This window comes from Hordeum vulgare, chromosome 1H (assembly GCF_904849725.1).
Source record: "Hordeum vulgare subsp. vulgare chromosome 1H, MorexV3_pseudomolecules_assembly, whole genome shotgun sequence".
In the NCBI taxonomy this organism is placed as follows: Eukaryota; Viridiplantae; Streptophyta; class Magnoliopsida; order Poales; family Poaceae; genus Hordeum; species Hordeum vulgare.
Genome location: NC_058518.1, coordinates 279924821 through 279952303, shown reverse-complemented (window position 1 = coordinate 279952303; position 27483 = coordinate 279924821).

The following is a 27483-nucleotide window of genomic DNA, read 5'->3' as shown; positions in this document are numbered from 1 at the left end:
ACTCTCGTAGTAGTGCCTGGGTATTTGATACTGGTTCTGTTGCTGATATTTGCAACTCGAAGCAGGAACTACGGAATAAATGAAGGCTGGCGAAAGATGAAGTGACGATGCGCATTGGAAATGGTTCCAAGGTTTATGCAATAGCCGTCGGCACAGTCTCACTTTAGATACCATCAGGATTAGTTATGATCTTAAATAATTGTTATTTAGTGCCTGCATTAAGCATGAACATTATATATGGATCTTGTTTATTGTGACACGGTTACTCGTTTAAGTCACAGAATAATGGTTGTTCTATTTCTATGAGTAATATCTTTTATGGTCATGCACCCAATGTGAGAGGATTGTTAATATTGAATATTGATAGCGATGATACACATGTACATAACATTGAGACCAAAAAATGTAGAGTTAACAATGATAGCGCCATGTTTTTGTGGCACTGCCGCTTAGGTCATATTGGTGTAAACTGCATGAAGAAACTCCATTCCGATGGGGTTTTGGAGTCACTTGATTTTGAATCACTTGACACATGCGAACCATGCCTCATGGGAAAGATGACTAAGACTCCGTTCACCGGAACAATGGACTATGCAAGTGACTTCTTGGAGATCATACATACCGATGTGTGCGGTCCAATGAGTGTAGAGGCACGTGGCGGATATCGTTATTTTCTCACCTTCAGTGACGATTTGAGTAGGTATGGATATATCTACTTCATGAAGCACAAGTCTGGAACGTTTGAGAAGGTCAAGCAATTTCAGAGTGAAGTTGAAAATCATCGTAACAAGAAGATCAAGTTCCTACATTTTGATCGTGGGGGTGAATATCTAAGTTTCGAGTTTGGTGCTCAGTTAAGAGAATGAGGAATTGTTTCACAGTTGACACCGCATGGAACACCACACCGTAATGGTGTGTCCGAACGTCATAATCGTACTTTGTTAGAAATGCTGCGATCTATGATGTCTCTTACCGATTTCCCGTTATCGTTTTGGGGTTATGCATTAGAGACAGTTGCATTCACTTTAAATAGGGTACCATCAAAATCCATTGAGACGACACCATACGAACTATGGTATGGAAAAAGACCAAAATTGTCGGTTCTTAAAGTTTGGGGATATGATGCTTATGTCAAAAAGCTTCAGCGTGAAAAGCTGGAACCCAAAGAAGAGAAGTGTGTCTTCATAGGTTACCCAAAGGAGACAGTTGGCTACACCTTCTATCTCAAATACAGGGGCAAAGTGTTTGTTCCTAAGAATGGAGTTTTTCTTGAGAAGGAGTTTCTCTCGAAAGAATTGTGTGGGAGGAAGATAGAACTTGATGAGGTTGTCGAACCTCTAATCCTTCTAGATCGTGGTGCAGGGCAAGGGGAAACCTTTGTCGAAGCGACGTCGGTTGAGGAGGAAGTTAATGATGATGATCATGAAACTTCGGATCAAGTTCCTATCGGACATCGCAGGTCGACAAGATCACATACTACTCCTAAGTGGTACAGTAATCCTGTCTTATCAATAATGTTGTTAGACAACAATAAACCTGCGAATTATGAAGAAGCAATGGTGGGCCCGGATTCCAACAAATGGCTAGAGGCCATGAAGTCCGAGATAGGATCTATGTATGAAAACAAAGTGTGGACTTTGGAAGTATTACTTGAAGGTCGCAAGGCTGTTCAGAACAAATGGACCTTTAAGAAGAAGACGGACGCGAACGGTAATGTGACCGTTTATAAAGGTCGACTTGTGGCAAAGGGTTTTTCACAAGTTCAAGAAGTTGACTACGATGAGACGTTCTCACCAGTAGCGATGCTTAAGTCCGTCTGAATCATGTTAGCAATAGCTGCATTTTTCGATTATGAAATCTGGCAGATGGATGTCAAAACGGTGTTCCTTAACGGTTTTCTTAAGTAAGGGTTGTATATGATGCAACCCGAAGGTTTTGTCGATCCAAAGAATGCTAACAAAGTATGCAAGCTCCAACTATCCATTTATGGACTAGTGCAAGCATCTCGGAGTTGGAATAAGCGCTTTGATGAGGTGAGCAAAGCATTTGGGTTTATACAAGTGGTTTGAGAATCTTGTATTTACAAGAAAGTTAGTGGGATCCCTGTGGCATTTCTAATATTATATGTGGATGACATATTGCTGATTGGAAACAACGTGGAGTTTTTGGAGAGCGTAAAGGATTACTTGAATAAAAGTTTCTCTATGAAGGACCTAGGACAAGCTCCTTACATTCTAGGCATTAAGATCTATAGGGATAGATTGAGACGCCTGATAGGACTTTCACAAAGAACATACCTTGATAAAGTTTTGAAGAAGTTCAAAATGGAACAGTCCAAGAAGGGGTTCTTGCCAGTGTTACAAGGTATAAAATTGAGTAAGACTCAGTGCCCATCAACTGTGAAAGATAGATAACAAATGAGATCCGTCCCCTATGCTTCAGCCATAAGTTCTATCATGTATGCAATGATGTGCACTAGACCAGACGTCGGCTTGGCCATAAGAATGGCAGGTAGGTTTCAAAGTAATCCAGGAGTAGATCACTGGACGACGGTCAAGAATATTCTGAAGTACCTGAAAAGGACTAAGGAAATGTTTCTCGTTTATGGAGGTGACGAAGAGCTCGTCGTAAAGGGTTACATCGACGCAAGCTCTGACACTGATCCGGATGACTCTAAGTCTCAAACTGGATACATATTTATTCTTAATGGGGGTGCGGTAAGCTGGTGCAGTTCCAAGCAATGCGACGTAGAAGATCCTACATGCGAAGCAGAGTACATGGCTGCCTAAGAGGCAGCTAAGGAGGGTGTCTGGATGAAGCAGTTCATGACGGATCTTCGAGTTGTGACAAGCGCACTAAATCCAATAACTCTGTTCTTGACAACACTGGTGCCATTGTTTTAGCAATGGAACCAAGGTTTCACAAGAAGACCAGGCACATCAAACGACGCTTCAACCTCATCCGCGACTACGTCGAAGAAGAGGACGTAAATATTTGCTAAGTGCACACGGATCTGAATGTAGCAGATCCGCTCACTAAACCTCTTCTTGGGCAAAACATGATCAACACCAGAACTGTACGGGTGTTAGATTTATAACAATGTAAAACCGCATGGCGATGTGAGGACTAGATTATTGCCCCTAGTGCAAGTGGAAGACTGTTGGAAATATGCCCTAGAGGCAATGATAAAATTGTTATTATTATATTTCCTGTTTCAAGATAATCGTTTATTATCCATGCTATAATTGTATTGAATGAAAACATAGATGCATGTGTGGATACATACACAAAACAATGTCCCTAGCAAGCCTCTAGTTAGTTAGCAAGTTGATCAAGGATATTCAAGGTTTTCTCACTATATGCAAGTGTTGTCACTTGATAACTGGATCACATCATTAGGAGAATCATGTGATGGACTAGGCCCAAACTATCGACGTAGCATGTGATCATGTCATTTTATTGCTATTGTTTTCTGCGTGTCAAGTATTTATTCCTATAACCATGAGATCATATAACTTGCTGACACCGGAGGAATAACTTGTGTGTATCAAACGTCGCAACGTAACTGGGTGACTATAAATGTGCTCTACAGGTATCTTCGAAGGTGTCCGTTGAGTTAGTATGGATCAAGACTGTGATTTGTCACTTCGTGTGATGGAGAGGTATCTCAGGCCCCCCTCGGTAATACAACATCACAAACATGCCTTGCAAGCAATGTGATTAAGTGTAAGTCATGGTATATTGTATTACGGAACGAGTAAAGAGACTTGCCGGTAAAGAGATTGAAATAGGTATGCGGATACCAACGATCAAATCTCGGGCAAGTAACATACCGAAGGACAAAGGGAATGACATACGGGATTATATGAATCCTTGGCACTTAGGTTCAACCGATAAGATCTTCGGAGAATATGTAGGATCCAATATGGGCATCCTGGTCCCGCTATTGGATATTGACCGAGGAATGTCTCGTGTCATGTCTACATAATTCTCGAACCCGCAGGGTCTACATAGTTAAGGTTCGATGATGTTTTAGTATAGTTGAGTTATATGTGTGGTTACCGAATGTTGTTCGGAGTACCGGATTAGATCACGGACGTCACGAGGGTTTTAGGAATGGTCCGGAGACGAAGATTGATATATAGGATCATTTCATTTGGTCACTGGAAAGTTCCGGGCATGACTGGCAGTGTACCGGGAGTGATGAATGGGTTCCGGGTATTCACCAGGAGGGGCCCACCCACCCGGGAGTGAGCCTAGTGACCCTATGGTGGCGCACCAGCCCTTAGTGAGCTGGTGAGGCAATCCCAATAGGTCCATGGCGCCACAAGTGGAAAAACACCAAAGGAAAGAGAAAAAAGGAAAGAGGGAGGTGGGAAGGAAGGAGTGGACTCCTTTCCCCAAACCGAATTGGGGTGGGAGTCCACCTGCTCCCTTCGACCGGCGCACCTTGGGGCTCCTTGACCCCCAAGACTAGACCTCCCCTCCTCCTATATATACTGGTGGTTTAGGGCTTTTGAGACACAACTTTGCCACGTGCAACTCAAACCTATACCACGTAGTTCTACCTCTAGATCGGATTTCCGCGGAGCTCAGGCAGAGCCCCGCAAGAGTGGATCATCACCACAACCGAAGCGCCGTCACGCTGCCGGATAGCTCATCTACTTCTCCGTCTCTCTTGCTGGATCAAGATGGCCAAGATCATCATCGAGCTATACGTGTGTTGAACCTGGAGGTGCCGTCCGTTCGGCGCTAGATCGGAACAGATCGTGGGACGAATCATGGGACGACGGTTATTTGAATCACGAAGCTGTACCACTACATCAACAACATTTCTTAATGCTTCCCGCTTAGTGATCTACAAGGGTATCTAGATCTAATCTCCTCTCGTAGATGGACATCACCATGATAGGTCTTCGTGAGCGTAGGAATTTTTTTGTTTCCCATGCAATGTTCCCCAACAGATTCACATATACATGATGTGCAAACTAATATACACATACTTGATAACTCAAGATAAGCAAGTTGGAAGCACAACATATACAAACACATGCACGGTACAAAAACCACAACATGCAAAGGGGCATGTAATTAACAATGTAAACAGTTTAAGTACAAGTTACCGTAAGGAGGCACATTGGATATAAGATAGAAACTCGATAATATAAATGACTTGGCTTGAGATAATATGAATGATGAAGACCCCTTAATTCTTCATTATGTATCCAAGTCTCCAATGTACTCCAATATCACCTATTGATGAAGATTGAGCTTCTTGGTCCCCAACCATGTTGGGTCCTAAGAGGTTAGTCACAATAAGCGTGGCTACCCAAATGGTTCTTTTCTTGACACCACTTTGAGTACTAACGAACCTGTCAAACACATTGCCAATCTTATCCTTCCCAAGAGAATAGCTATCATCAATAATGATTGGATTGGATAAATTACCTCTCGTGCAAGAAGAGGCGAAGTGACCCTTCTCACGACATAAGTAGCAACATCAACCTTTTGTTCTCTTCCCAATTGATTTATCAACTTGAGGAGTGTTGGCTTGAATATTCTTGGGGAGAGGCCATTCTTCAACTTGTGGTTGAGTATGTGTTTTAACTTGTGGCCGATTCCCTTGTTGCTTGTGACTTTGGGGCTTCTTCTTTAATGGGCAAGATCTAACATGGTGCCCTTCAATTTTGCAATTGCAGCAAACAATCTTGGCCGAATTCTTGACTTGTTCTTGGCCCTTCTTCTTTAAGCTTTTGGACTTCTTATTCTTGTTGGAATTGAATCCAAGTCCACCTTTGTCATTTGGGGATTTTTGTCCACACAATGTATTGTTGAGTGTGTACATCCCTTAATGACTCATTTCCAAGTCTTTATTTAAGAAAGTGACTTGGCCCTTGAGCTCTTCGATTTCCTCTACGTGGTTAGTATCAACACAAGTACTAGAGGAAGCATAAGAAACATTATTATCGCAACAAGGCAAGGAAAGTAAATTTCCACAAGATGTAGCAACATTATGAGTGCATGAATTACGAGAAATAGCACATGGAAATATAGTATTTTGACTAGAAGTAGTGCTAATGTCCACATGAGGATCACTTGATGTTACCTTGGCAGTAATAGCCACATGAGCTAATTTTAGCACATTATGGGATACTAGAAGATCCTCATGGGAGCTTGTGAGCATTACATGACTTTCTTGCAATTTCCCATAATTGCTAGATAGCAACTCAACTTGAGACCTTAGCTCAACATTCTCCTTTAATATGGAAGCTTTCACAACAAAGAGAGTTAGTAGCACAAGCATCATCATTAACGATAAAGTGGATAAGAACCTTGGTTAGCTCATGAATATTATATACTTAGCTTGTTTTCCTCCAAAATGGAATAATTAGCCCATTTAGCTCCAAAAAGACATAATTAGGTAATTTAGCTCCAACAAGAGGAGAAGAGGAGAAGAAATAGGCAAAATGAAAAGAAAGAAGAAGATGTAGAAGAAGAAGAGAAGAAGGAGAAGGAGGACGAGGACGAGGAGGAGAAGGCCAAGGACCTTCTAGTCCTTCTCCTCCTCCTCCTTCTCCTCCTTCTCATCCTTCTTCTTGATTTCTTATTGTCCTCCTCCTCAACTTTCTTCTCCTCTTTCATATTATCCTTCCTTTAATTAACCCAACTATGACATAATTATCCCATTTAGGTCCAAAATACCATAATAAGCTCAAAATGGCATAAGCACCTTGGTTACCTCATGAATATTATATACTTAGCTTGTTTTCCTCTAAAATGGGATAATTAGCCCATTTAGCTCCAAAAAGACATAATTAGGTAATTTAGCTCCAACAAGAGGAGAAGAGGAGAAGAAATAGGCAAAATTAAAATAAAGAAGAAGAAGAAGAAGAAGAAGAAGAAGAGAAAAAGGAGAAGGAGGAGGAGGAGGAGGAGGAGTAGGCCAAGGACCTTCTAGTCCTTCTCCTCCTCCTCCTTCTCCTCCTTCTTCTTGATTTCTTCTTCTTCTTCTTCTTCTCCTCTTTCTTCTCCTCTTTCATAGTATCCTTGCTTTAATTAACCCAACAATGACATAATTAGCCCATTTAGCTCCAAAATACCATAATAAGCTCAAAATGGCATAAGAACCTTGGTTAGCTCATGAATATTATATACTTAGCTTGTTTTCCTCTAAAATGGGATAATTAGCCCATTTAGATCCAAAAATACATAATTAGGTAATTTAGCTCCAACAAGAGGAGAATAGGAGAAGCAATAGGCAAAATGAAAAGAAAGAAGAAGAAGACGAAGAAGAAGAGAAGAAGGAGAAGGAGGAGGAGGAGGAGGAGGAGGAGGAGGAGGAGAAGGCCAAGGACCTTCTAGTCCTTCTCCTCCTCCTCCTTCTCCTCCTTCTCCTCCTTCTTCTTGATTTCTTTTTCTTCTCCTCCTCCTCCTCTTTCTTCTCCTCTTTCATGTTATCCTTGCTTTAATTAACCCAACAATGACATAATTAGCCCATTTAGCTCGAAAATACCATAATAAGCTCAAAATGGCAAAAGAACCTCAGTTAGCTCATGAATATTATATACTTAGCTTGTTTTCTTCTAAAATGGGATAATTAGCCCATTTAGCTCTGTCAAAGACATAATGAGCTAATTTAGCTCCAACAAGAGGAGAAGAGGAGAATAAATAGGAAAAATGAAAAGAAAGAAAGAAACAAGAAGAAGAAGAGAAGAAGAGAAGAAAAATACCTTCTCCTCCTTCTCCTTTTTGATTTCGTCTTCTTCTCCTCCTCCTCCTCTATCTTCTCCTCTTTCATATTATCCTTGCTTTAATTTCCCCAACAATGACATAATTAGCCCAGTTAGTTTCAAAATGCCATAATAACCTCAAAATGGCATAAGAACCTTGGTTAGCTCATGAATATTATATACTTAGCTTGTTTTCCTCTAGAATGACATAATTGGAATATTTGTGTTGATTGGGTGGATTTACATGTGATAGTTGTCTCAAAATGGCATAAGACCTGCCCGTGCGTTGTACGAGCTCCGCCCCTGCATTCGTGTGTCAGTACAAATTTCATCTCTTCCCCGCCCCTTCAATTACTATGGCTCGGTTTCCGGATGAAACTTTCTAGATTTAGGTAATTCAATTAATTTATCAGTATGCGTGACCAGTATGCGTCTCCAGTTCGAAAGGGTGACATCTATAAATATGCATGTCTTTGCATATTTATAACCGCCATCCTTTTGAATTGTCCAACATTATCCATGGACAGCCCGAGTATGTGTAGATTGGGTTCGTTTTCCCATATGCTGTGCTCTGGATCCCATGCGGAATTTCGTCAGTGCCTCCCCCGTTGTTCTCCGGATGCACATCCTGTAACATCCCAATTTTCCTAATTGGGAATGTTTTACATTGTAGCTAAGCATCTATGCATATTGATTGAAATAAATTTAGCACTTTATTTCCTTCGTCTTTTTGATTTGCATTTCCATCTTTTTCCTCGCACGAGAAATGCCCGGAGAAATACTCTCCTACACGCAAGAGAGAGAGCGGAGGAAAATGACCCTCCAAAGTGCGGGCAATTTCTGAAATATTTGAGCCAAGAAAATCCAAAGATTATTTGCAAAAAGAAAATAAAGCAAATTTGAGGAATTTCTGAAAAAACATTTTTTTTCAGTTTTTATTTTTTCTTTGGAAAAATGTTATTCGGGTAGAGGATATTTTTCTGATTTTTTTGGTATATAATACCCTATATTAAATATTTTTATTTATTTCCTTTTATTCGCTTTTTCTGTTTCGGAATAGGTTTAAAAATAGGAAAGTCTGTTTTTTTAGGAGCCACCGCCCCGGGTGCAGTATAGCTGTGGGCCGCCACCCCCACAGCCGGGATCCGAATCCTCTAAGGATCGGTGGCCGATCTCCCCACTCCCCCGCCTCCACCCACTGCCGCTGGGCCCCGCTGGCCGATCCCCTCCCACCCCGCGGTCATCTCCCTCCTCTCCTTCCAAACTGCTGCCCGACACCGAGCCAGCACCGAGGAACTCGGGATCCGCCCGATCCCCTCTCCTCCTTCCTTCCCCACTCACCTCCCCACCCTATAAATACTCCCTAGCCCGGCCGCACCCCGTTCCCGCCCCGTCCTCGTCGACCGCCGCCCGAGCCCCCCCTGTAGCAGCCACCGGAGCCGAGCTCCTGCAGCCTTCGGCCGCCCCCTGGGAGCAGCACCCAACGCCACTCCCCGCTCCGCCCGACGCCCCCCTTCGGTGGAGGACCGCCGCCGCCACCTCCCCGTCTCTCCACCGCCCCCCGGAGCCTCTCCCCTCGCTAGCGACCACCTCCCCCACCGGAGTTGTCTCCCAGCCACGGTAGCTCCCCCATTTCTCTGTTGTTTTTCTTTTCTTGTTTTGTAGCCCTTAGATCCTTCTTCGATGGTTTAGATTAGTTCTTACAATACCCCCTCGGTTTAGAGTAGAAAACCGTCGGTTTTATTTCACTTATTCTTTTAGCCAGCAAGTTTTGTTAGCCTTCGGCCGTTTGTTTATAACGTTGCAACAAACACCCTCGGAGCCTATCGTAGCACGCCATGTATACCCCCCTATTAGATAGCAAGTTAGTTCCTTTTTTCTATCTAATTGCAAAAACAGAAAAGTTCCTGTTTTGTTGTGGCCACAACTTTTGAGACCGAAGTCCAATGACATTGATTCTTGTTCTAGTAGACTGCAATTTTTCTGCAGTTTTCAAAAACATATAATTTGTCTATGTGTGAAATTTTCAAATATAAGTTAGATCAGATTTAGTTTAAACCTTGTTTTGCCTATTCCAGGAGTTTAAAAAATGATTTTGAGTTGATTCTTTTTGCTACTGCTTCCTAGTGATTAAATCTTACTGTGGTAGAAGTTTCAAAAAATTTAAAGTATTTTTACTGGTGTTTTTAACAGAAACAAGTTTCTTCCATAGCGACGCGTGTTGAAGTCTTTGACTTAGGCTTTAGCAAATCCTTACTTGTGATGTTATTTTTACTTGTTGCTTGATTGAAGTGCTTATGGTGTGTTTTGTGTTTGTATCGGTAGATCATCCGGAGTGCGAGTGTTACTTAGAAGCGCTTGAGCAAGACAACTATCATCAAGGCAAGTCATTTTCATCATGTTATTGTCCTATGTTTTCAATGCATGCTAGTTCACCTTTCTTTGCCAATTGCATGCTGCCTAGGTACTTGGAAACTTTAGTATAAGTTGTAGTATCATGTGGTAGGCACACAACAACCCCGATACTTGGCCCCGGGACGACAATTTCTTAATGCTATGCTTGAGTAGACGGGTTTTCGGTTGAGTGTATATCACGAGTGATGCGAGATTGATTAAATAATCAAGACCGGTTAAGACAAGATTTTCAAGACCTCGGACACAACGCAACTCTGGGTGAAGGACGGTTCATCGGCACCCTGGAGAACCAAGTGGATGCCTAGGATGCTGGAGAGGCCATGACATCCTGCGGAAAGCTTCACCCAGTCTCGAAGAGACGGACGGAGACTTCAAGACTCAAGGCTTACCTGCACAGCCACAAGTCATTATGGGCTCTGGCTTGGTTGGACAACGCGGCGACTCTGGACACGCGGTGCTAGCAGATGTAGAAGAACGGTAGGAATGGATGGGCACCGACAGGGATTCAGAGGGACCTGTTGAAAGACCATGTTTTGATCATCCGGTCTTCAAACACCCTGAAGTGCGAGGACAAACCCAGAGGCGATCAAATCTTGTGGGGAACGTGTGCAAAACTCTACAGAGTGCCCAACCTAATCGATTAGCCGTGTCCACGGTCATGGACAACTTGAGCCGAAGGCATTGAAATTTCCCTGAACTCTCGACACAATTTAATAATGATGTGGGTGTTAACAACTATTCGGGTACGAGAATTGGTTGGCCGAACCATCTCGTTAACAACAAACAATGTAGTAATATTTTGCTTCCAACCCCTCTTGTTGTAGGATAAAACTGGCTTTATGCAAAACTCATAGCCCCACCGGCCAAATATGCATGTAGAGATAGTTGATTATTATTTTACTCCTCTCTTTGATGACTTGCCGACATATTCAATATGCTGACCTACACGGCTGCAACGTATCATGTTGCAGAGTACTTTTCCGACCAGCAGTGAGGCTACGATCTATGCTCAGCGACATGACCTTGGAGTCGGATGGACTCGTCTACCTGATGCTTCTGCTAGTCTTCGTTAGATATGTCATGAGTTGGCCTTCAACCACTTTATTGTAATCCTTTATTGTAATAAAGTACTCTTTATGAGATTTCGATTAATAAAGCTGTGTGATTGAACTCTTGAATATATAAATTATGTACTGAGTGTGTACCAGCATGATCTTGGGATGGTATGGAAACACCAGAGGCTTGACTCGTCTTGAGTCGGGTCGCTACAGAAATGGTATTCAGAGCACACGCTGACCTTAGGACGTAACCTCTAGGAATGGAAAAGCCTTAGGAAGAAAACTATTTTCTCTTATGTCTATAAATCTTCTATTTCCTCTTCTGATCATTTCTGACTTCTCTCCGATTTTCCAATGTTTTAGATGGCCACCTTCATCCGTGTTAAGTTCACGGAGTTTTGCCAGCCCGACGCCACTATGCCGTTCGGAAAGGAGCTGGTGCAGATCACCAAGGATTTGAGGATTGCTCTGCCGACTATCACGGGGAAGCCAACTTCGCCTTACCCGGAGGATTCACGCTACAGGATCGAGGTGCACGTTCCCGGAAGGACATTCCAGCCGCGCACTGAGCCGATGGATTTCAAGTTCATCGCACCCGACTGGATTCTCGGAAGGGACATGGTGATCCATTGTGCACTCGGATGTATCAAGGAAGAATACAAAGGCTGCCCTATTTCTCCAGACCTATTCACCGTATCCCGGAGAAACGAAGATGGATAAATCATCTCAAGCAAGACCAAGGACGCTCTCTTGTCTTATGCCCAAACCTTGGAGAAGCATAGTGGGACTCTGGAGCATCACGTGATCAAGGACACCGGGAAGATCAAGCAACTATCACTCCGCGAGCTTGACCTTGAAGATGCAGCCCGGGAAGCCCACTATGAACATGAACTGGAGGTGAAGGACTTTCTCGAGCGGATCGAGAAGCTGAAGACTCGAGTTGCATACCTGGAGGAGGAACTGGACATGGGCGAGAACCTTCATCCCGAAGGAGACGTAGCCCCCTTGATCAGCAACGACGAGGACTATGAAGAAAGCTCCACCGAAGGACCCATCACCATGCTTTTCTGAGGAGGACACTTAGACTAGACCACCAAATTTACCTTACCGTTATACGTTTTAGGCCGATGTTTAGGATTATCGAATTTTGTATCCCCGTGTGAACCTTTGTGATGATATTGAATAAAATGTGGGGTGTGATACTTGTGTGTTGCATTCATATGGGTAGTGTAATTACTCTTAGACCATTGTTCTATGCTAATCTCACCCCTCCAATTACATCAGAAGCCTCCGAGACGCGCCCCTGAGTCCAACTTTCCGTCGGAACTCACCCAGTTGATCCAGCAACAAAACACCCTGATGCAGCTTATCATCCAGAATCAGAACAATAACAACAACCTTCATCCACCCCAGGCTGACAATCTCACCCGTTTCCTAAGGTTGAACCCTCCAACTTTCTCCAGCAGCATTGAGCCCATTGTGGCAGATGATTGGCTCCGCAAGATGGAGCATGAAATTATCACTGCTGGTTGTACTGAAGCTGAGAAGGTGCGCTTTGCCGCGCATCAACTTGAAGGCCCTGCAGCTGCTTGGTGGGAGAACTACACCACCACTTATCCCATTGCTGGAGTCACTTGGGAGCAATTCAAGCAAGCCTTCCGCACCGCACATGTCTCAGCTGGTGCAATGAGTCTGAAGAAGCGTGAGTTTTGCAACTGACGCCAGGGGAATCGCTCTGTGGCCCAGTACGTTGATGAATTCAGCATGCTCGCCCGTTATGCACCTGGAGATGTGGCCGATGATGCGGCCAAGCAGGAAAAGTTCTTGGAAGGACTCAATGATGAGATGAGCATTCAGTTGACTGTAGCCACCTTCAACAACTACCAGGAGCTGGTTGATAAGGCCCTCATCTTGGAGGGGAAACACCAGCAGATGGAAAACCGCAAGCGAAAGTATGGGGTTGGAAAGTTCAACTCCGACACTCAGCAGAAGCCTCGCTACACCCCCTATGCAGGGAATACCGGGACTGGATCCGGTAAGTTTGGAGGACACGTTCAGCATAACCACCTGGTGCACAACCATGGAGGCCACAACCATGGAGGAAATGGGAACCACCGCAACAACAACAACTTCAAGAATGGTGGTTCTGGCACTCAGCAGCATTCAGCTCCAGCTCAGAAGGATCTGACTCACATCACCTGCTTCAAGTGTCAGAAGACGGGACACTATGCCACTGAATGTCCCCAGAACAAGCAGGGAAATGGAAACGGCAACGGCAACTCTACAGCAAAGAAGTCCAATCCTTTTCCTCGAGCTCAGGTGAACCACCTTGATGTTGAAGAGGTCTATGATCACCACGATACTGTGGTTGGTAAGTTTTTGGTAAATTCACGTCCAGTATTGGTACTTTTTGATTCTGGTGCAACACATTCATTCATATCAAGGGTAGTTGTGGAAAAGTATAGTTTGCCAACTAGAACCCTCAGCCAGCCTATTAAGGTCAGTTCCCCAGGAGGCATGATGACAGCCGGGATAGGATGCCATGCTTTGAGTCTCAACATCGGGAACCATAATTTTCCCACCGACCTCATCGTATTAGAGTCCCAGGGATTGGATGTAATCCTAGGCATGGATTGGTTGGCCAAGTATGAAGGTAATATTGATTGTGCCCTTAAGTCTATTTTGCTCACCACCCCCGAGCAGAAGCGGATTAAGTACGTGTCTCCGCGCCCGACACGGAGTAAGCAAGTAAACTCTCTCACGGGAGTAGTCCAGGAGGAAGTACCGATTTTATAGGAGTACCCAGATGTATTTCCGGAAGAATTGCCGGGCATGCCACCCGATAGAGAGATTGAGTTCTTGATTGAGCTATTACCCGGAATAGCCCCGATATCCAAGAGACCCTATCGAATGCCTGCAAATGACTTGATGGAAATCAAGAAGCAAATTAAGGAGTTATTGGTCAAAGGGTATATTCGCCCAAGTTCTTCACCTTGGGGAGCCCCAGTGCTCTTGGTTGAAAAGAAGGACAAGTCCTTGAGAATGGTTGTCGATTATCGTGCATTGAACGATGTGACCATCAAGAACAAGTACCCCTTGCCAATGATCAATGATCTATTTGATCAGTTAGTTGGAGCTCGCGTATTCTCAAAGATCGATCTTCGATCCGGGTATCATGAGTTGAAAATTCGTGAACAGGATATACCCAAGACAGCCTTCACCACTCGGTACGGGTTGTATGAGTACACGGTCATGTCATTTGGAGTGACTAATGCTCCGGCATATTTTATGAATCTGATGAACAAGGTATTTATGGAATAATTGGACAAGTTTGTCGTGGTGTTCATCGATGACATACTGATATTCTCCAAGAACGAAGAGGAACACAAGGAACATCTGCGTCTAGTTCTGGAGAAACTTCGAGAGCATAAGCTATATGCAAAGTTCAGTAAATGTGAGTTTTGGTTGCAGGAAGTCGAATTTCTCGGACACGTCATCTCAGGAGAAGGAATAGCAGTGGACCCTGCCAAGGTCGCAGCAGTCACCGAATGGGTAGCACCCACCTCACTCAAGGAGATCCGTAGTTTCCTCGGACTTGCCGGATATAACCGGAGGTTCATTGAGAATTTATCAATGATTGCCAAGCCCATGACAGAGTTGTTGAAGAAGGAATCCAAGTATATTTGGACTCAGGAATGTGAAACCAGTTTTCAAGAGCTGAAGAAACGTCTTGTTACAGCCCCAGTGCTGATATTGCCGAACATTCGGAAGGATTTCCAGGTTTACTGTGATGCTTCTCGTCAAGGACTCGGAGGAGTGCTCATGCAAGAAGGCGAAGTTGTAGCCTATGCATCCAGACAGCTCAGACCTCGTGAGTTGAGTTATGCCACACATGACTTGGAACTAGCCCCTGTAGTGCACGCTCTCAAGACCTGGAGACATTTCCTGATCGGAAATAGTTGGGATGTTTACACTGATCACAAGAGCCTGAAATATATCTTCACGCAGAAGGAGTTGAACCTCAGACAGAGGCGATGGCTAGAGTTGATCAAGGACTATGACATGAGATTGCATTATCACCAAGGCAAGGCAAATGTTGTAGCCGATGCGTTGAGCCGCAAGAGTTATGTGAACACACTCACTGCTGGAGGATTACCCCAGGGGTTAGTCGATGACCTCCGAGAGCTCAAATTGGAGATAGTTCCAAGAGGATTTGTTGCCACTCTGGAAATTCAGTCTACTTTGACAGAAAAGATCCGCGAAGCACAGAAATCAGATAGGGAGATAGCTGAGATTAAGCAGAAAATGGAAGACGGGAAGGCTAAAAGTTTTCGTGAGGATGAACACGGAACTTTATGGTTTGAGGATCGCATCTATGTGACCAATGATCCCGAACTCAGGAAGTTGATACTTCAGGAGGCCCATGATTCCCCGTACTCGATACACCCGGGCAACACCAAGATGTATCTGGATCTGAAAGAAAGTTTCTGGTGGACAGGATTGAAGAAAGACATTGCCGAGTTCGTAGCAATATGCGATGTTTGCCAGCGAGTAAAAGCCGAGCATCAGAAGCCAGCAGGTTTGCTCCAACCTCTGCCGATACCCGAGTGGAAATGGGAAAAGCTTGGTATGGACTTCATCGCAGGATTACCTCGGACCCGTTCTGGCTATGATTCTATTTTGGTTGTGGTCGATCGTTTGACCAAGGTAGCTCACTTCATTCCGGTGTAGACTACTTACACGAGTGCCAAGCTGGCCAAGATATATATGACGAGGATCGTATGTCTACACGGAGTACCGAAGAGCATTGTGTCAGATAGAGGGACTCAGTTCACATCAAAATTTTGGCACCAACTGCATGAAACCTTGGGAACGAGATTCGAGTTCAGTACAACTTTTCACCCGCAGACAGATGGACAGACCGAGAGAGTCAATCAGATTCTGGAGGACATGTTGACAGCTTGTGCACTAGTCTATGGGTCTAGTTGGGATGACAATTTGACCTATGCCGAGTTCTCATACAACAACAGCTACCAGACCAGTTTGAAGATGGCCCCTTTCGAAGCTCTATACGGAAGGAGGTGCAGAACACCGTTGATGTGGGATGGAGTTGGAGACCGACAACTTTTTGGTCCCGACCTTATCCGAGATTCTGAAGAGAAGGTCAAGCTAATTCGTGACAGACTCAAGATAGCTCAGTCCACGCAGAAGAGTTATGCTGACAGCAAATGCAAGGAAGTAACGTACGAAGTGGGAGAGCGAGCATATCTTCGGGTGTCTCCAGTTCGAGGAATCAAGAGATTCGGTGTGAAAGGAAAATTAGCACCACGTTTCATTGGCCCCGACAAAATTCTTGAACGTAGAGGCAAAGTTGCATACAAACTGGAACTGCCGGAAGGATTGTCCAGAGTTCATGATGTCTTTCATGTTTCCCAGTTGAAGAAATGCCACGCTGAGATGGCCGATGTTCCGTTAAGAGATATAGTGCCCCTAGAGGCCATACAGCTTGACAGTGATCTGACGTATGAGGAGAAACCCGTCAGGAATTTCCAGACTGCCAACAGAGTTACCCGCAGCAAGATCATCAAGTTCTGCAAGGTGTTGTGGAGCCACCACACCGAGGAAGAACCCACCTGGGAACGAGAAGAGGATCTTCGTCGAGACCACCCGCACCTATTTTCTAGCCAACCCGAATCTCGAGGGCGAGATTCATCTTAAGGTGGGTAGGTTTGTAACATTCCAATTTTCCTAATTGCGAATGTTTTACATTGTAGCTAAGCATCTATGCATATTGATTGAAATAAATTTAGCACTTGATTTCCTTCGTCTTTTTGATTTGCATTTCCATCTTTTTCCTCGCACGAGAAATGCCCGGAGAAATACTCTCCTACACGCAAGAGAGAGAGCGGAGGAAAATGACCCTCCCAAGTGCGGGCAATCTCTGAAATATTTGAGCCAAGAAAATCCAAAGATTATTTGCAAAAAGAAAATAAAGCAAATTTGAGGAATTTCTGAAAAAACATTTTTTTAAAAGTTTTTATTTTTGATAAATGTTATTCGGGTAGAGGATATTTTTCTGATTTTTTTGGTATATAATACCCTATATTAAATATTTTTATTTATTTCCTTCTATTCGTTTTTCTTTCTGTTTCGGAATAGGTTTAAAAATAGGAAAGTCTGTTTTTTTAGGAGCCACCGCCCCGGGCGCAGTATAGCTATGGGCCGCCACCCCCACAGCCGGGATCCGAAGCCTCTAAGGATCGGTGGCCGATCTCCCCACTCCCCCGCCTCCACCCACTACCGTTGGGCCCCGCTGGCCGATCCCCTCCCACCCCGCGGTCATCTCCCTCCTCTCCTTCCAAACTGCTGCCCGACACCGAGCCAGCACCCAGGAACTCGGGATCCGCCCGATCCCCTCTCCTCCTTCCTTCCCCACTCACCTTCCCAGCCTATAAATACTCCCTAGCCCGGCCGCACCCCGTTCCCACCCCGTCCTCATCAGCCGCCGCCCGAGCACCCCCCCCCCACTTAGCAGCCACCGGAGCCGAGCTCCTGCAGCCTTCGGCCGCCCCCTGGGAGCAGCACCCGGCGCCACTCCCCGCTCCGCCTGACGCCCCCCTTCGGTGGAGGACCGCCGCCGCCACCTCCCCGTCTGTCCACAGCCCCCCGGAGCCTCTCCCCTCGCCGGCGAACACCTCCCCCGCATGAGTTGTCTCCCAGCCACGGTAGCTCCCCCATCTCTCTGTTGTTTTCTTTTCTTGTTTTGTAGCCCTTAGATCCTTCTTCGATGGTTTAGATTAGTTCTTAGAATACCCCTTCGGTTTAGAGTAGAAAACCGTCGGTTTTATTTCACTTATTCTTTTTGCCAGCAAGTTTTGTTAGCCTTCGGCCGTTTGTTTATAACGTTGCAACAAACACCCCCGCAGCCTATCGTAGCGCGCCACGTATACCCCCCCTGTTAGATAGCTAGTCTGTTCCTTTTTTCTGTCTAACTGGATAAACAGAAAAGTTCCTGTTTTGTTTTGGCCACAACTTTTGATCCTGAAGTCCAATGACATTGATTCTTGTTCCAGTAGACTCCAATTTTTCTGTAGTTTGTAAAAACATATAATTTGTCTATGTTTGAAATTTGCAAATATAAGTTAGATCAGATTTAGTTTAAACCTTGTTTTGCCTATTCCAGGAGTTTAAAAATGATTTTGAGTTGATTCTTTTTGCTACTGCTTCCTAGTGATTAAACTTACTGTGGTAGAAGTTTCAAAAATTTTAAAGTATTTTTACTGGTGTTTTTAACAGAAACATGTTTCTGCCATAGCGACGCATGTTGATGTCTTTTACTTAGGCTTTAGCAAATCCTTACTTGTGATGTTATTTTTACTTGTTGCTTGATTGAAGTGCTTATGGTGTGTTTTGTGTTTGTATCGGTAGATCATCCAGAGTGCGAAGCGTGTTACTTAGAAGCGCTTGAGCAAGACAACTATCATCAAGGCAAGTCATTTTGATCATGTTATTTTCCTATGTTTTCGATGCATGGTAGTTCACCTTTATTTGCCTAATTGCATGCTGCCTAGGTACTTGGAAACTTTAGTATAAGTTGTAGTATCATGTGGTAGGCACACAACAACCCCGATACTTGGCCCCGGGACGACAATTTCTTAATGCTATGCTTGAGTAGACGAGTTTTCGGTTGAGTGTATATCACGAGTGATGCGAGATTGATTAAATAATCAAGACCGGTTAAGACAAGATTTTCAAGACCTCGGACGCAATGCAGCTCTGGGTGAAGGACGGTTGATCGGCTCCCCGGAGAACCCAGTGGATGCCCGGGATGCTGGAGAGGCCATGACATCCTGCGGAAAGCTTCACCCAGGCTCGAAGAGACGGACGGAGACTTCAAGACTCAAGGCTTACCTACACAGCCACAAGTCATTATGGGCTCTGGCTTGGTTGGACAAAACGGCGACTTTGGACAGGCGGTGCTAGCAGATGTAGAAGAACGGTAGGAATGGATGGGCACCGACACGGATTCGGAGGGACCCGTTGAAAGACCATGTTTTGATCATCCGGTCTTCAAACACCCTGAAGTGCGAGGACAAACCCGGAGGCGATCAAATCTTGTGGGGAATGTGTGCAAAACTCTGCAGAGTGCCCAACCTAATCCATTAGCCGTGTCCACGGTCATGGACAACTTGAGCCGAAGGCATTGAAATTTCCCTGAACTCTCGACACAATTTAATAATGATGTGGGTGTTAACAACTATTCGGGTACGAGAATTGGTTGGCAGAACCATCTCGTTAACAACAAACAATGTAGTAATATTTTGCTTTCAACCCCTCTTGTTGTAGGATAAAACTGGCTTTATGCAAAACTCATAGCCCCACCGGCCAAATATGCATGTAGAGATAGTTGATTATTATTTTACTCCTCTCTTTGATGACTTGCCGACATATTCAATATGCTGACCTACAGGGCTGCAACGTATCATGTTGCAGAGTACTTTTCCGACCGGGAGTGAGGCTACGATCTACGCTCAGCGACATGCCCTTGGAGTCGGATGGACTCGTCTACCTGATGCTTCCACTAGTCTTCGTTAGATATCTCATCGGTTGGCCTTCAGCCACTTTATTGTAATCCTTTATTGTAATAAAGTACTCTTTATGAGATTTCGATTAATAAAGCTGTGTGATTGAACTCTTGAATATATACATTATGTACTGAGTGTGTACCAGCATGATCTTGGGATGGTACAGAAACACCAGAGGCTTGACTCGTCTTGAGTCGGGTCGCTACACATCCTCTCTGTTTATTGCGGAGACGTGTATCAGGAGAACAGCGGGGAGGTGCTGCTAAAATTTTGCGTTGGATCCGAAGCAGAGCATGGGAAAACGAACCCAATCTACACATACTCGGGTGGGATTAGGACCTATCTTTACCTATTAGCGTGTAGGTTCCCTCTATGTAATAAAAATGGCGAACCTGATTAACCGATGAATATAAATGCTAAATTATGTATAAATATATTTCTTCTGTCTTTAGTAGCTACGCAAGATGAGTGATCGTGCGTGGATGTATACCGGTCACCCTAGTCAGAAAGAGATGACGAAAGAATGGTTTGTAAAAACAAAGGAATTTGTAAAAGCCGCATTCGCAAATGGCCAGGAAAGAAACTATTGCCCCTGTCCTGGATGCGACAACTATAAAAAGACGACATAAGCTGTAATGATTAAACACCTGCAGAGGAGGGGTTTTAAGCCTAAGTATATGGTGTGGACATTTCATGGTGAGTCTATACAACGCACAAGAGCTGAGGTGGTCCGTCGTCGCACTCACGAGCATGGTATCGGGATCGAGGACATTGTGCAAGACTTTGATGATGCTCGGGATTCGAAAGATGAGATGGAGGAATCTGCAAAGGCCTTTTATGAAATGTTGGAGTCTTCAAAACGTCCTCTCCATGAGCACACTGAGCTCTGTCAGCGGGATGCAATTGCACGAGTAATGGCTCTGAAGGCTCAGTTCAACTTGGGAAGAAAATGCTACGACGCGATGATGACACTATTTGGACGTTTCCTACCCAAAGGCCATGTCATGCGTGCAAACCTGTACCAGTCGGACAAAATACTTCGTGTACTTAAGATGCCCTATGAGAAGATAGATGCATGTGAGAAAGGATGTGTCTTATTTAGGAAGGAGTATGCACACTTGGACTATTGTCCCAATTGCGAGTCTTGCAGGTATCTTGTGGTAGACAACGGTATGAGTGAGAAGAGGCAGACCAAAATCGCAGTTAGTGTTCTTCGGTATATGCCAATCGTACCAAGACTTCAACGTATTTTCATGGTCGAAGAGACAGCCAGACAGATGACATGGCACAAATTGGGCAAAAGAATCGAACTAGATGCGGATGGGAATAAGATGATGGTACACACATCGGATGGCGAAGTGTGGAAACATTTCGTTGGATTGCATCAGGATAAAGCGGCAGATCCAAGGAATCCTAGAGTCTGCGCCGCCACGGATGGTTTTAATCCCTTCGGCATGACGGCAACCCAATACAGTTGTTGGCCTGTATTTGTCATTCCACTCAATCTCCCCCCCCCCCGGGCAGATTATGCAAAGAAAGAACACATTTCTGACATTGATAATTCCAGGGCCCAATTATCTGGGGAAGAATATGAATGTGTACCTGCAACCGCTTAAGGATGAATTGGAAGAAGCTTGGGAAAATGGGGTCAAGACATACGATGCCGCTAGAAAAGAAAACTTCAAAATGCATGTGTGGTACATGTACTCTATGCATGACTTGCCAGCGTATGCGCTATTCTCTGGATGGTGTGTGCATGGAAGGTTCCCGTGCCCCCAATGCAAGGCAGCTCTTCAGTTTCATTGGTTGCAGGAGGGTCAGAAGTATTCTTGCTTTGACTTGCATAGACAGTTCCTGGATCCTGACCATCAGTTCAGAAAAGACAAGAAGAACTTTACCAAAGGTAAAGTTGTCAAAAACTTGGCACCACCTGCGTTCACAGGCCAACATATCCTGGATCAGTTAAACACCCTCGAAACTAATCCAGAGCGTCCAGGGTATTTCAAGGGGTATAATTCAAAACACGCCTGGACTCACAAGCCATGCTTCTGGGATCTGCCTCACTTCAAAGACCTCCTTCTTCCACACAATAGCGACATGATGCACACTGAAAAGAATATCGGAGAGGCTATTTTTGGTACATTGTTCGACATAGATGGGAAGACAAAGGATAATATTAAGGCTAGAGTCGATCAAGAGACACTATGTTATAGACTGTTACAAAACATGCGAGAGCGTGAAGGAAAGTAGAAGTGGTCGAAGCCAAAGGCCTGGTTCAATTTTGGAAGGCCATCTATGAGGGAAATTATCTTGTGGGTCAAAATGCACTTGATGTTCCCCGATGGGTATGTAGCGAATCTAAAGAGGGGAGCGAGTCTTGAAAAAAAAATCTTTGGTCTCAAGAGTCATGATTGGCACATATGGCTAGAGCGGGTAATGCCGGTGACGTTACGTGGCTTTATTCCTGAGGATGAATGGCTAGTACTGGCGGAGCTAAGCTATTTCTTCCATGTTCTTTGTGCGAAAGAATTGTCGCCTAGCATGGTAGAAGAGATGGAGGAGTTTGCACCGGAGTTGTTGTGCAAGTTAGAGAAGATCTTTCCACCGGGCTTCTTTAATCCAATGCAGCATTTGATTTTAAATCTACCGACCGAGGCAAGATTGCGTGGGCCCGTGCAAGATCGTTGGTGCTATGCAACTAAGAGAATGCAGAAGACCCTTCAAGCTAAATGTAAAAATAAGCGTAGAATTGAAGCATCGATGGCTGAGGCATTCATTACTGAGGAGGTGGCAAACTTTGTGACAGCACACTACGAAGCCAAAAATCATCATTTGCATAATTCGAAGCCTCGGCACAATGATGCAGACCCTAAAACAGGTGGGTCCAACCTCAGCCTATTCAAAGGGAAGCTCGCACCAGCCGGTGCTCCGAAACCAATAACGTTGGATGTCGAAGAATGGCGGAGCATTTCGTTGTATATCTTCAACAACCTAACAGAAGTGCGGCCGTACATCGATTGAGTTCTCGGCACATTTTCCCGTAACTTCTAATTCATTTGAACTGCTCTTATTCCCGGATAATTCAAACAGCAGTTACGTCGTCAAATTGTCGGATGGAGCGGTGATCGAAAATGATTCCGTCGAAGAGTATGAGCTTCTGTCAAAGATAGGAGGCGGCTATCCCGGTTTCATCTCTTGGTTCAAACAAACGGTAATTATCAATAATGGACCATTTCATTCTTGGTCTAACTTGCGGCTAATGCAACAACCGTTTCGTATTAAAGTTGTAGGCTAATTCAGAGTCTTTGGACGCCGAATTGAGACAAGTCGCTAATGGTTTTGACTATAAGGTCCGTTCATTTGAGAAATACAACATCAACGGGTATCTCTATCGTACCTTTGGCAAAGAGCTATCTATGCCCGACCGGAAATCTACAAATTTTGGTGTCTCTGCTACCGGCGAAGGTGTTATCGAGTATTATGTAAGAGTTGAAGCAATTTATGAACTTCAATTCTAAGGTGAAAACCCACCGAATGTCGTAGTCTTCAAATGTTATTGGTTCCAGCCGAAAAAGACTAGAAGGACTCATGAACATATAGGACTAGTCGAAATCAATCCAAACACCCATTTAGATGTTCTCGATGTCTATATTACGGCTCAACAGGCGACCCAAGTTTTCTATCTACCGTGGGCATGCCAAACGGATAAGCATGTGGAAGGTTGGTATGTTGTTTATGAAGTGTCACCACATGTCAGACCACCTCTCCCAAATGAACAGGATTATGAACCTCACATTAACCCAGACACATATGATGGAGAATTCTTCCCAGAAACACGTCTTTCCAAGAAATGTTTCAAGAACCGTCGTGCTTCACCCAACTTGGAAGTAGACAGCGACAATGAATCCGACTTCAGCCCTGAGCCGGAACCAGAAGACCTGGAACTCATAGAGGTTACTGATGCGGATGACCTGTCAATGCTTCAACGATTAAAGGAAGGCATTTCACAACTTCACGCCGTTGAACCCGACGAGCACGTCATTCATGAAGACATGCGTGATAGTGATGATCATGATGCATTTATTGATGATGATTATTAGTTTGTAAGATTCACAACTTAAATTATATATATTTTAATATTTATTATTCGTGTACATATTATTATTCATGTCAGTTATTCAATTTTTTTATGTTGTACTAATTTCTTTTAATCTTTATCATGACAGGTCACCAGGTGTGGAAAGATGGTGTGCGCTGGTCCGGAGCGCTCGACGGGTTCTTCCCACGCGGCCCCGCAAGAGGGGTGGTACTTCCCTTCCACCCCTATCTCTCCGTAGAGCCTTGGCAGAAAGTCTGTCGACACCACCCGTGGGTTCTTCTTCGTCGGCGGCATTGCCCACTGGGAGAGGTGTTGGTCGGGTAGGGAAGAAGGGGAAGGGTACAGGGAGAGGTGGTGGCCGCGGAAGATCTAGGAGGACTATTGAGCCATCCTCGCCAACACCACCAGCTCATTCACCCGAGCATAGGACTAGTATGGTCGACCCATCAGCGGAGGAGGCTACGGGGACTCCGGTCCAGGAGCCTGGTGTTGACGGGCATTCGTCCCATGAGAATCCGGTCCAGGAGGAGCCGGAGGAGACTACGATTCCGGAGGCTTCACCCGACGTGGAGAGGCACGGATGGGAGACGTGGCCGGATCGTACTGAGTTGCCGGATTGGACCGTGGGTCCGGGTGGCTTAGGAGGCGGGGATGGCGGGGATGAGCTTACGGATAGTGAGGGCGATGTGCAGGTGGACGGGGCCACCGTGTACAAGCGTGGTAGTACACGTCTCCCGGTCGCCCCGGCTACCCGCAAGCAGAAGCCAGTGATTAAACCTGAAGGAGATAGGTAAGTACATTTACCCTTTTTTAGCTTTTGCCTTCAAGATTGTTCAAATATCTAATGCGTTGACCTTATCATAATGCAGGGGATGGGTACACCCTCTTGGAGTCCGCAGGCCGAACTCCATCCTTGGTGTGCTTTGCCGGACAAATTTCCCAGGGTTTGTCACGTTGCCTGGTAAGGGTCAGGTTCCTACACTAGGATTTACCTGGGAGCACTACCAGGCTGCGCAGACCCCGCCGGAGGATATTATAGATGGTGTCTTGTGCCACACGAGGGCCGAGATGGTGATCAAGAGCTTTTGGGTAAATTATCCTTTTACAGAATCTAAAATTAACAATATAGCAAATTACTGTACTAATTGGTGTTTTCACGTTTGATTGCAAACGTTCTATAGGTGTGAGGATGGATATTAGGAGGAGGCGGCCAGGGTTCTCGAGGCCGAGTGTAGGCGGTTACTACAGAACTTGCGCCACAAGGCTCGGCCGTAGGCTATTCGAGATTACTACGCCACGCGTGGTATTAAGAAAAAGAAGAAGGATTGCCGCAGAAAGTTTCTGAAGAAGGAGCAATACATGAAGGTAATTACCTATTCTTAAGTCCTTCTACGTAGTTTTCTTGATTTCATTCATAGGCGTAGCGCTGAAAATTCTTTCTAATAACTTACATGTGCCCCCGAGATGGCGTGCGGATAAGATGGATTGATGGCGTAGCGTTGGTTGATGAGTGGTGCACAGGCAGCTGGCGAGCCGTCCACGAGAATGCGAAGGATCGGCGTAGCCAAATGGTTGGTGTGCCACACCATCAAGGCAGCGCCAACTTACTTCAGTTTGGATGAAACTGGGTATGTGATTTTCTTCATGATTCATGCAATTCATTCTTCATGCTAATATTTTGTTCCTCTCTTTTAGGCGCATCACAATAAGACTGAGATGTCACACTTGTACGACCTTTATGGCATGGCCCATACTGCCTCGTACAAGAAGGCAAAGGCATTCTCTGAGTCTGACCTGGATGATCCCAATAAGTTCACCAACATATCATCCCACCAGAAGCTCGTGGCATACAGGGATGCGGGGAAGGCTATGAAAGGGGATGACTTTAACCCTAGTCAGGAACCTTTGGATCCAGAGTTGGTGATGATATCTCGTGGCGGGAGGCCCCATGGCTCGATAGCCATTGGAGATGGGATAATACGTTGTCCACTCACTCTTCCGGAGATCAAGGCGCGCCAGTCGAGTAGCTGTCCTGAGATAACGCGTCGTCCACGGCCAGTCGAACTTGCCATCGAGGTTAGTTGTACGGACTAAGAACACTTTCATCCATTTCATTATGCGTGTCACCATAGATCATTACTGTGGTAACGAGGAATGGTGTTTCAGGTTGCTCTTCAGAAAGAGAGAGCGGCAAATCAGGCTGCTCTTGAGAAAGAGAGATTGGCAAGCCAGGCTGCTCTTCAGGCTGCTCTTGATGAGAGGGACCAGACCACGGCACGATTGCTTGAGTAGGAGAGGGCCCGGAATGAGGCGGGTCAACGGGCCCTGTACGAGCTTTTTCTGGTATGTTTTTTTTTCACATTAGCCAAATCATGTATGTAATGTCTGTTTCATTACTAACTAATACGACCCACTCTTCAGGGTCTGTGCGAGAAGAGCGGTCAAGTCCCTCCACCCATGCCCATCTTCTCTTCGATTGGCACGGTGAGTTTCATTATAAACTAGTATTAATAATTGAGTGTCATCACTCTAACTGAGACATTGCAAAATATCTTTTCTGCAGAATAACTCCCGAGCGGCATCGCATGACCCTTATCCAGGGAAAAAGTCTCCAAACGAAGCCGCCGCAAGCAACCGTGGTGTTTCTCCTCCTTGATGACCACTACGGTAAGTTTCTCCTCCAAACTTAGCTTGTTTTCCTCTAAAATGAGATAATTAGCCCATTTAGCTCCAAGAAGACATAATTAGGTAATTTATCTCCAACAAGAGGAGAAGAAATAGGAAAAATGAAAGGAAAGAAGAAGAAGAAGAAGAGAAGAAGGAGAAGGAGGAGAAGGAGGAGGAGGAGGAGGAGGAGGAGAAGGAGGAGAAGGCCAAGGACCTTCTAGTCCTTCTCCTCCTCCTCCTTCTCCTCCTTCTCCTCCTTCTTGATTTCTTCTTCTTCTCCTCCTCCTCTTCTTTCTTCTCCTATTTATATTATCCTTGCTTTAATTTCCCCAACAATGACATAATTAGCCCATTTAGCTCCAAAATACCATAATAAACTCAAAATGGCATAAGAACCTTGGTTAGCTCATTAATATTATATACTTAGCTTGTTTTCCTCTAAAATGGGATAATTAACCCATTTAGCTCCAAAAAGACATAATTAGGTAATTTAGCTCCAACAAGAGGAGAAGAGGAGAAGAAAAAGGCAAAATGAAAAGAAATAAGAAAGAAGAAGAAGAAGAGAAGAAGGAGAAGGAGGAGAAGGAGGAGGAGGAGGAGGAGGAGGAGGAGAAGGCCAAGGACCTTCTAATCCTTCTCCTCCTCCTCCTTCTCCTCCTTCTCCTCCTTCTACTTGATTTCTTCTTCTCCTCGTCCTCCTCTTTCTTCTCCTCTTTCATATTATCCTTGCTTTAATTAACCCAACAATGACATAATTAGCCCATTTAGCTTCAAAATACCATAATAAGCTCAAAATGCATAAGAACCTTGGTTAGCTCATTAATATTATATACTTAGCTTGTTTTCATTTAAAATGGGATAATTAGCCCATTTAGCTCCAAAAAGACATAATTAGGTAATTTATCTCCAACAAGAGGAGAAGAGGAGAA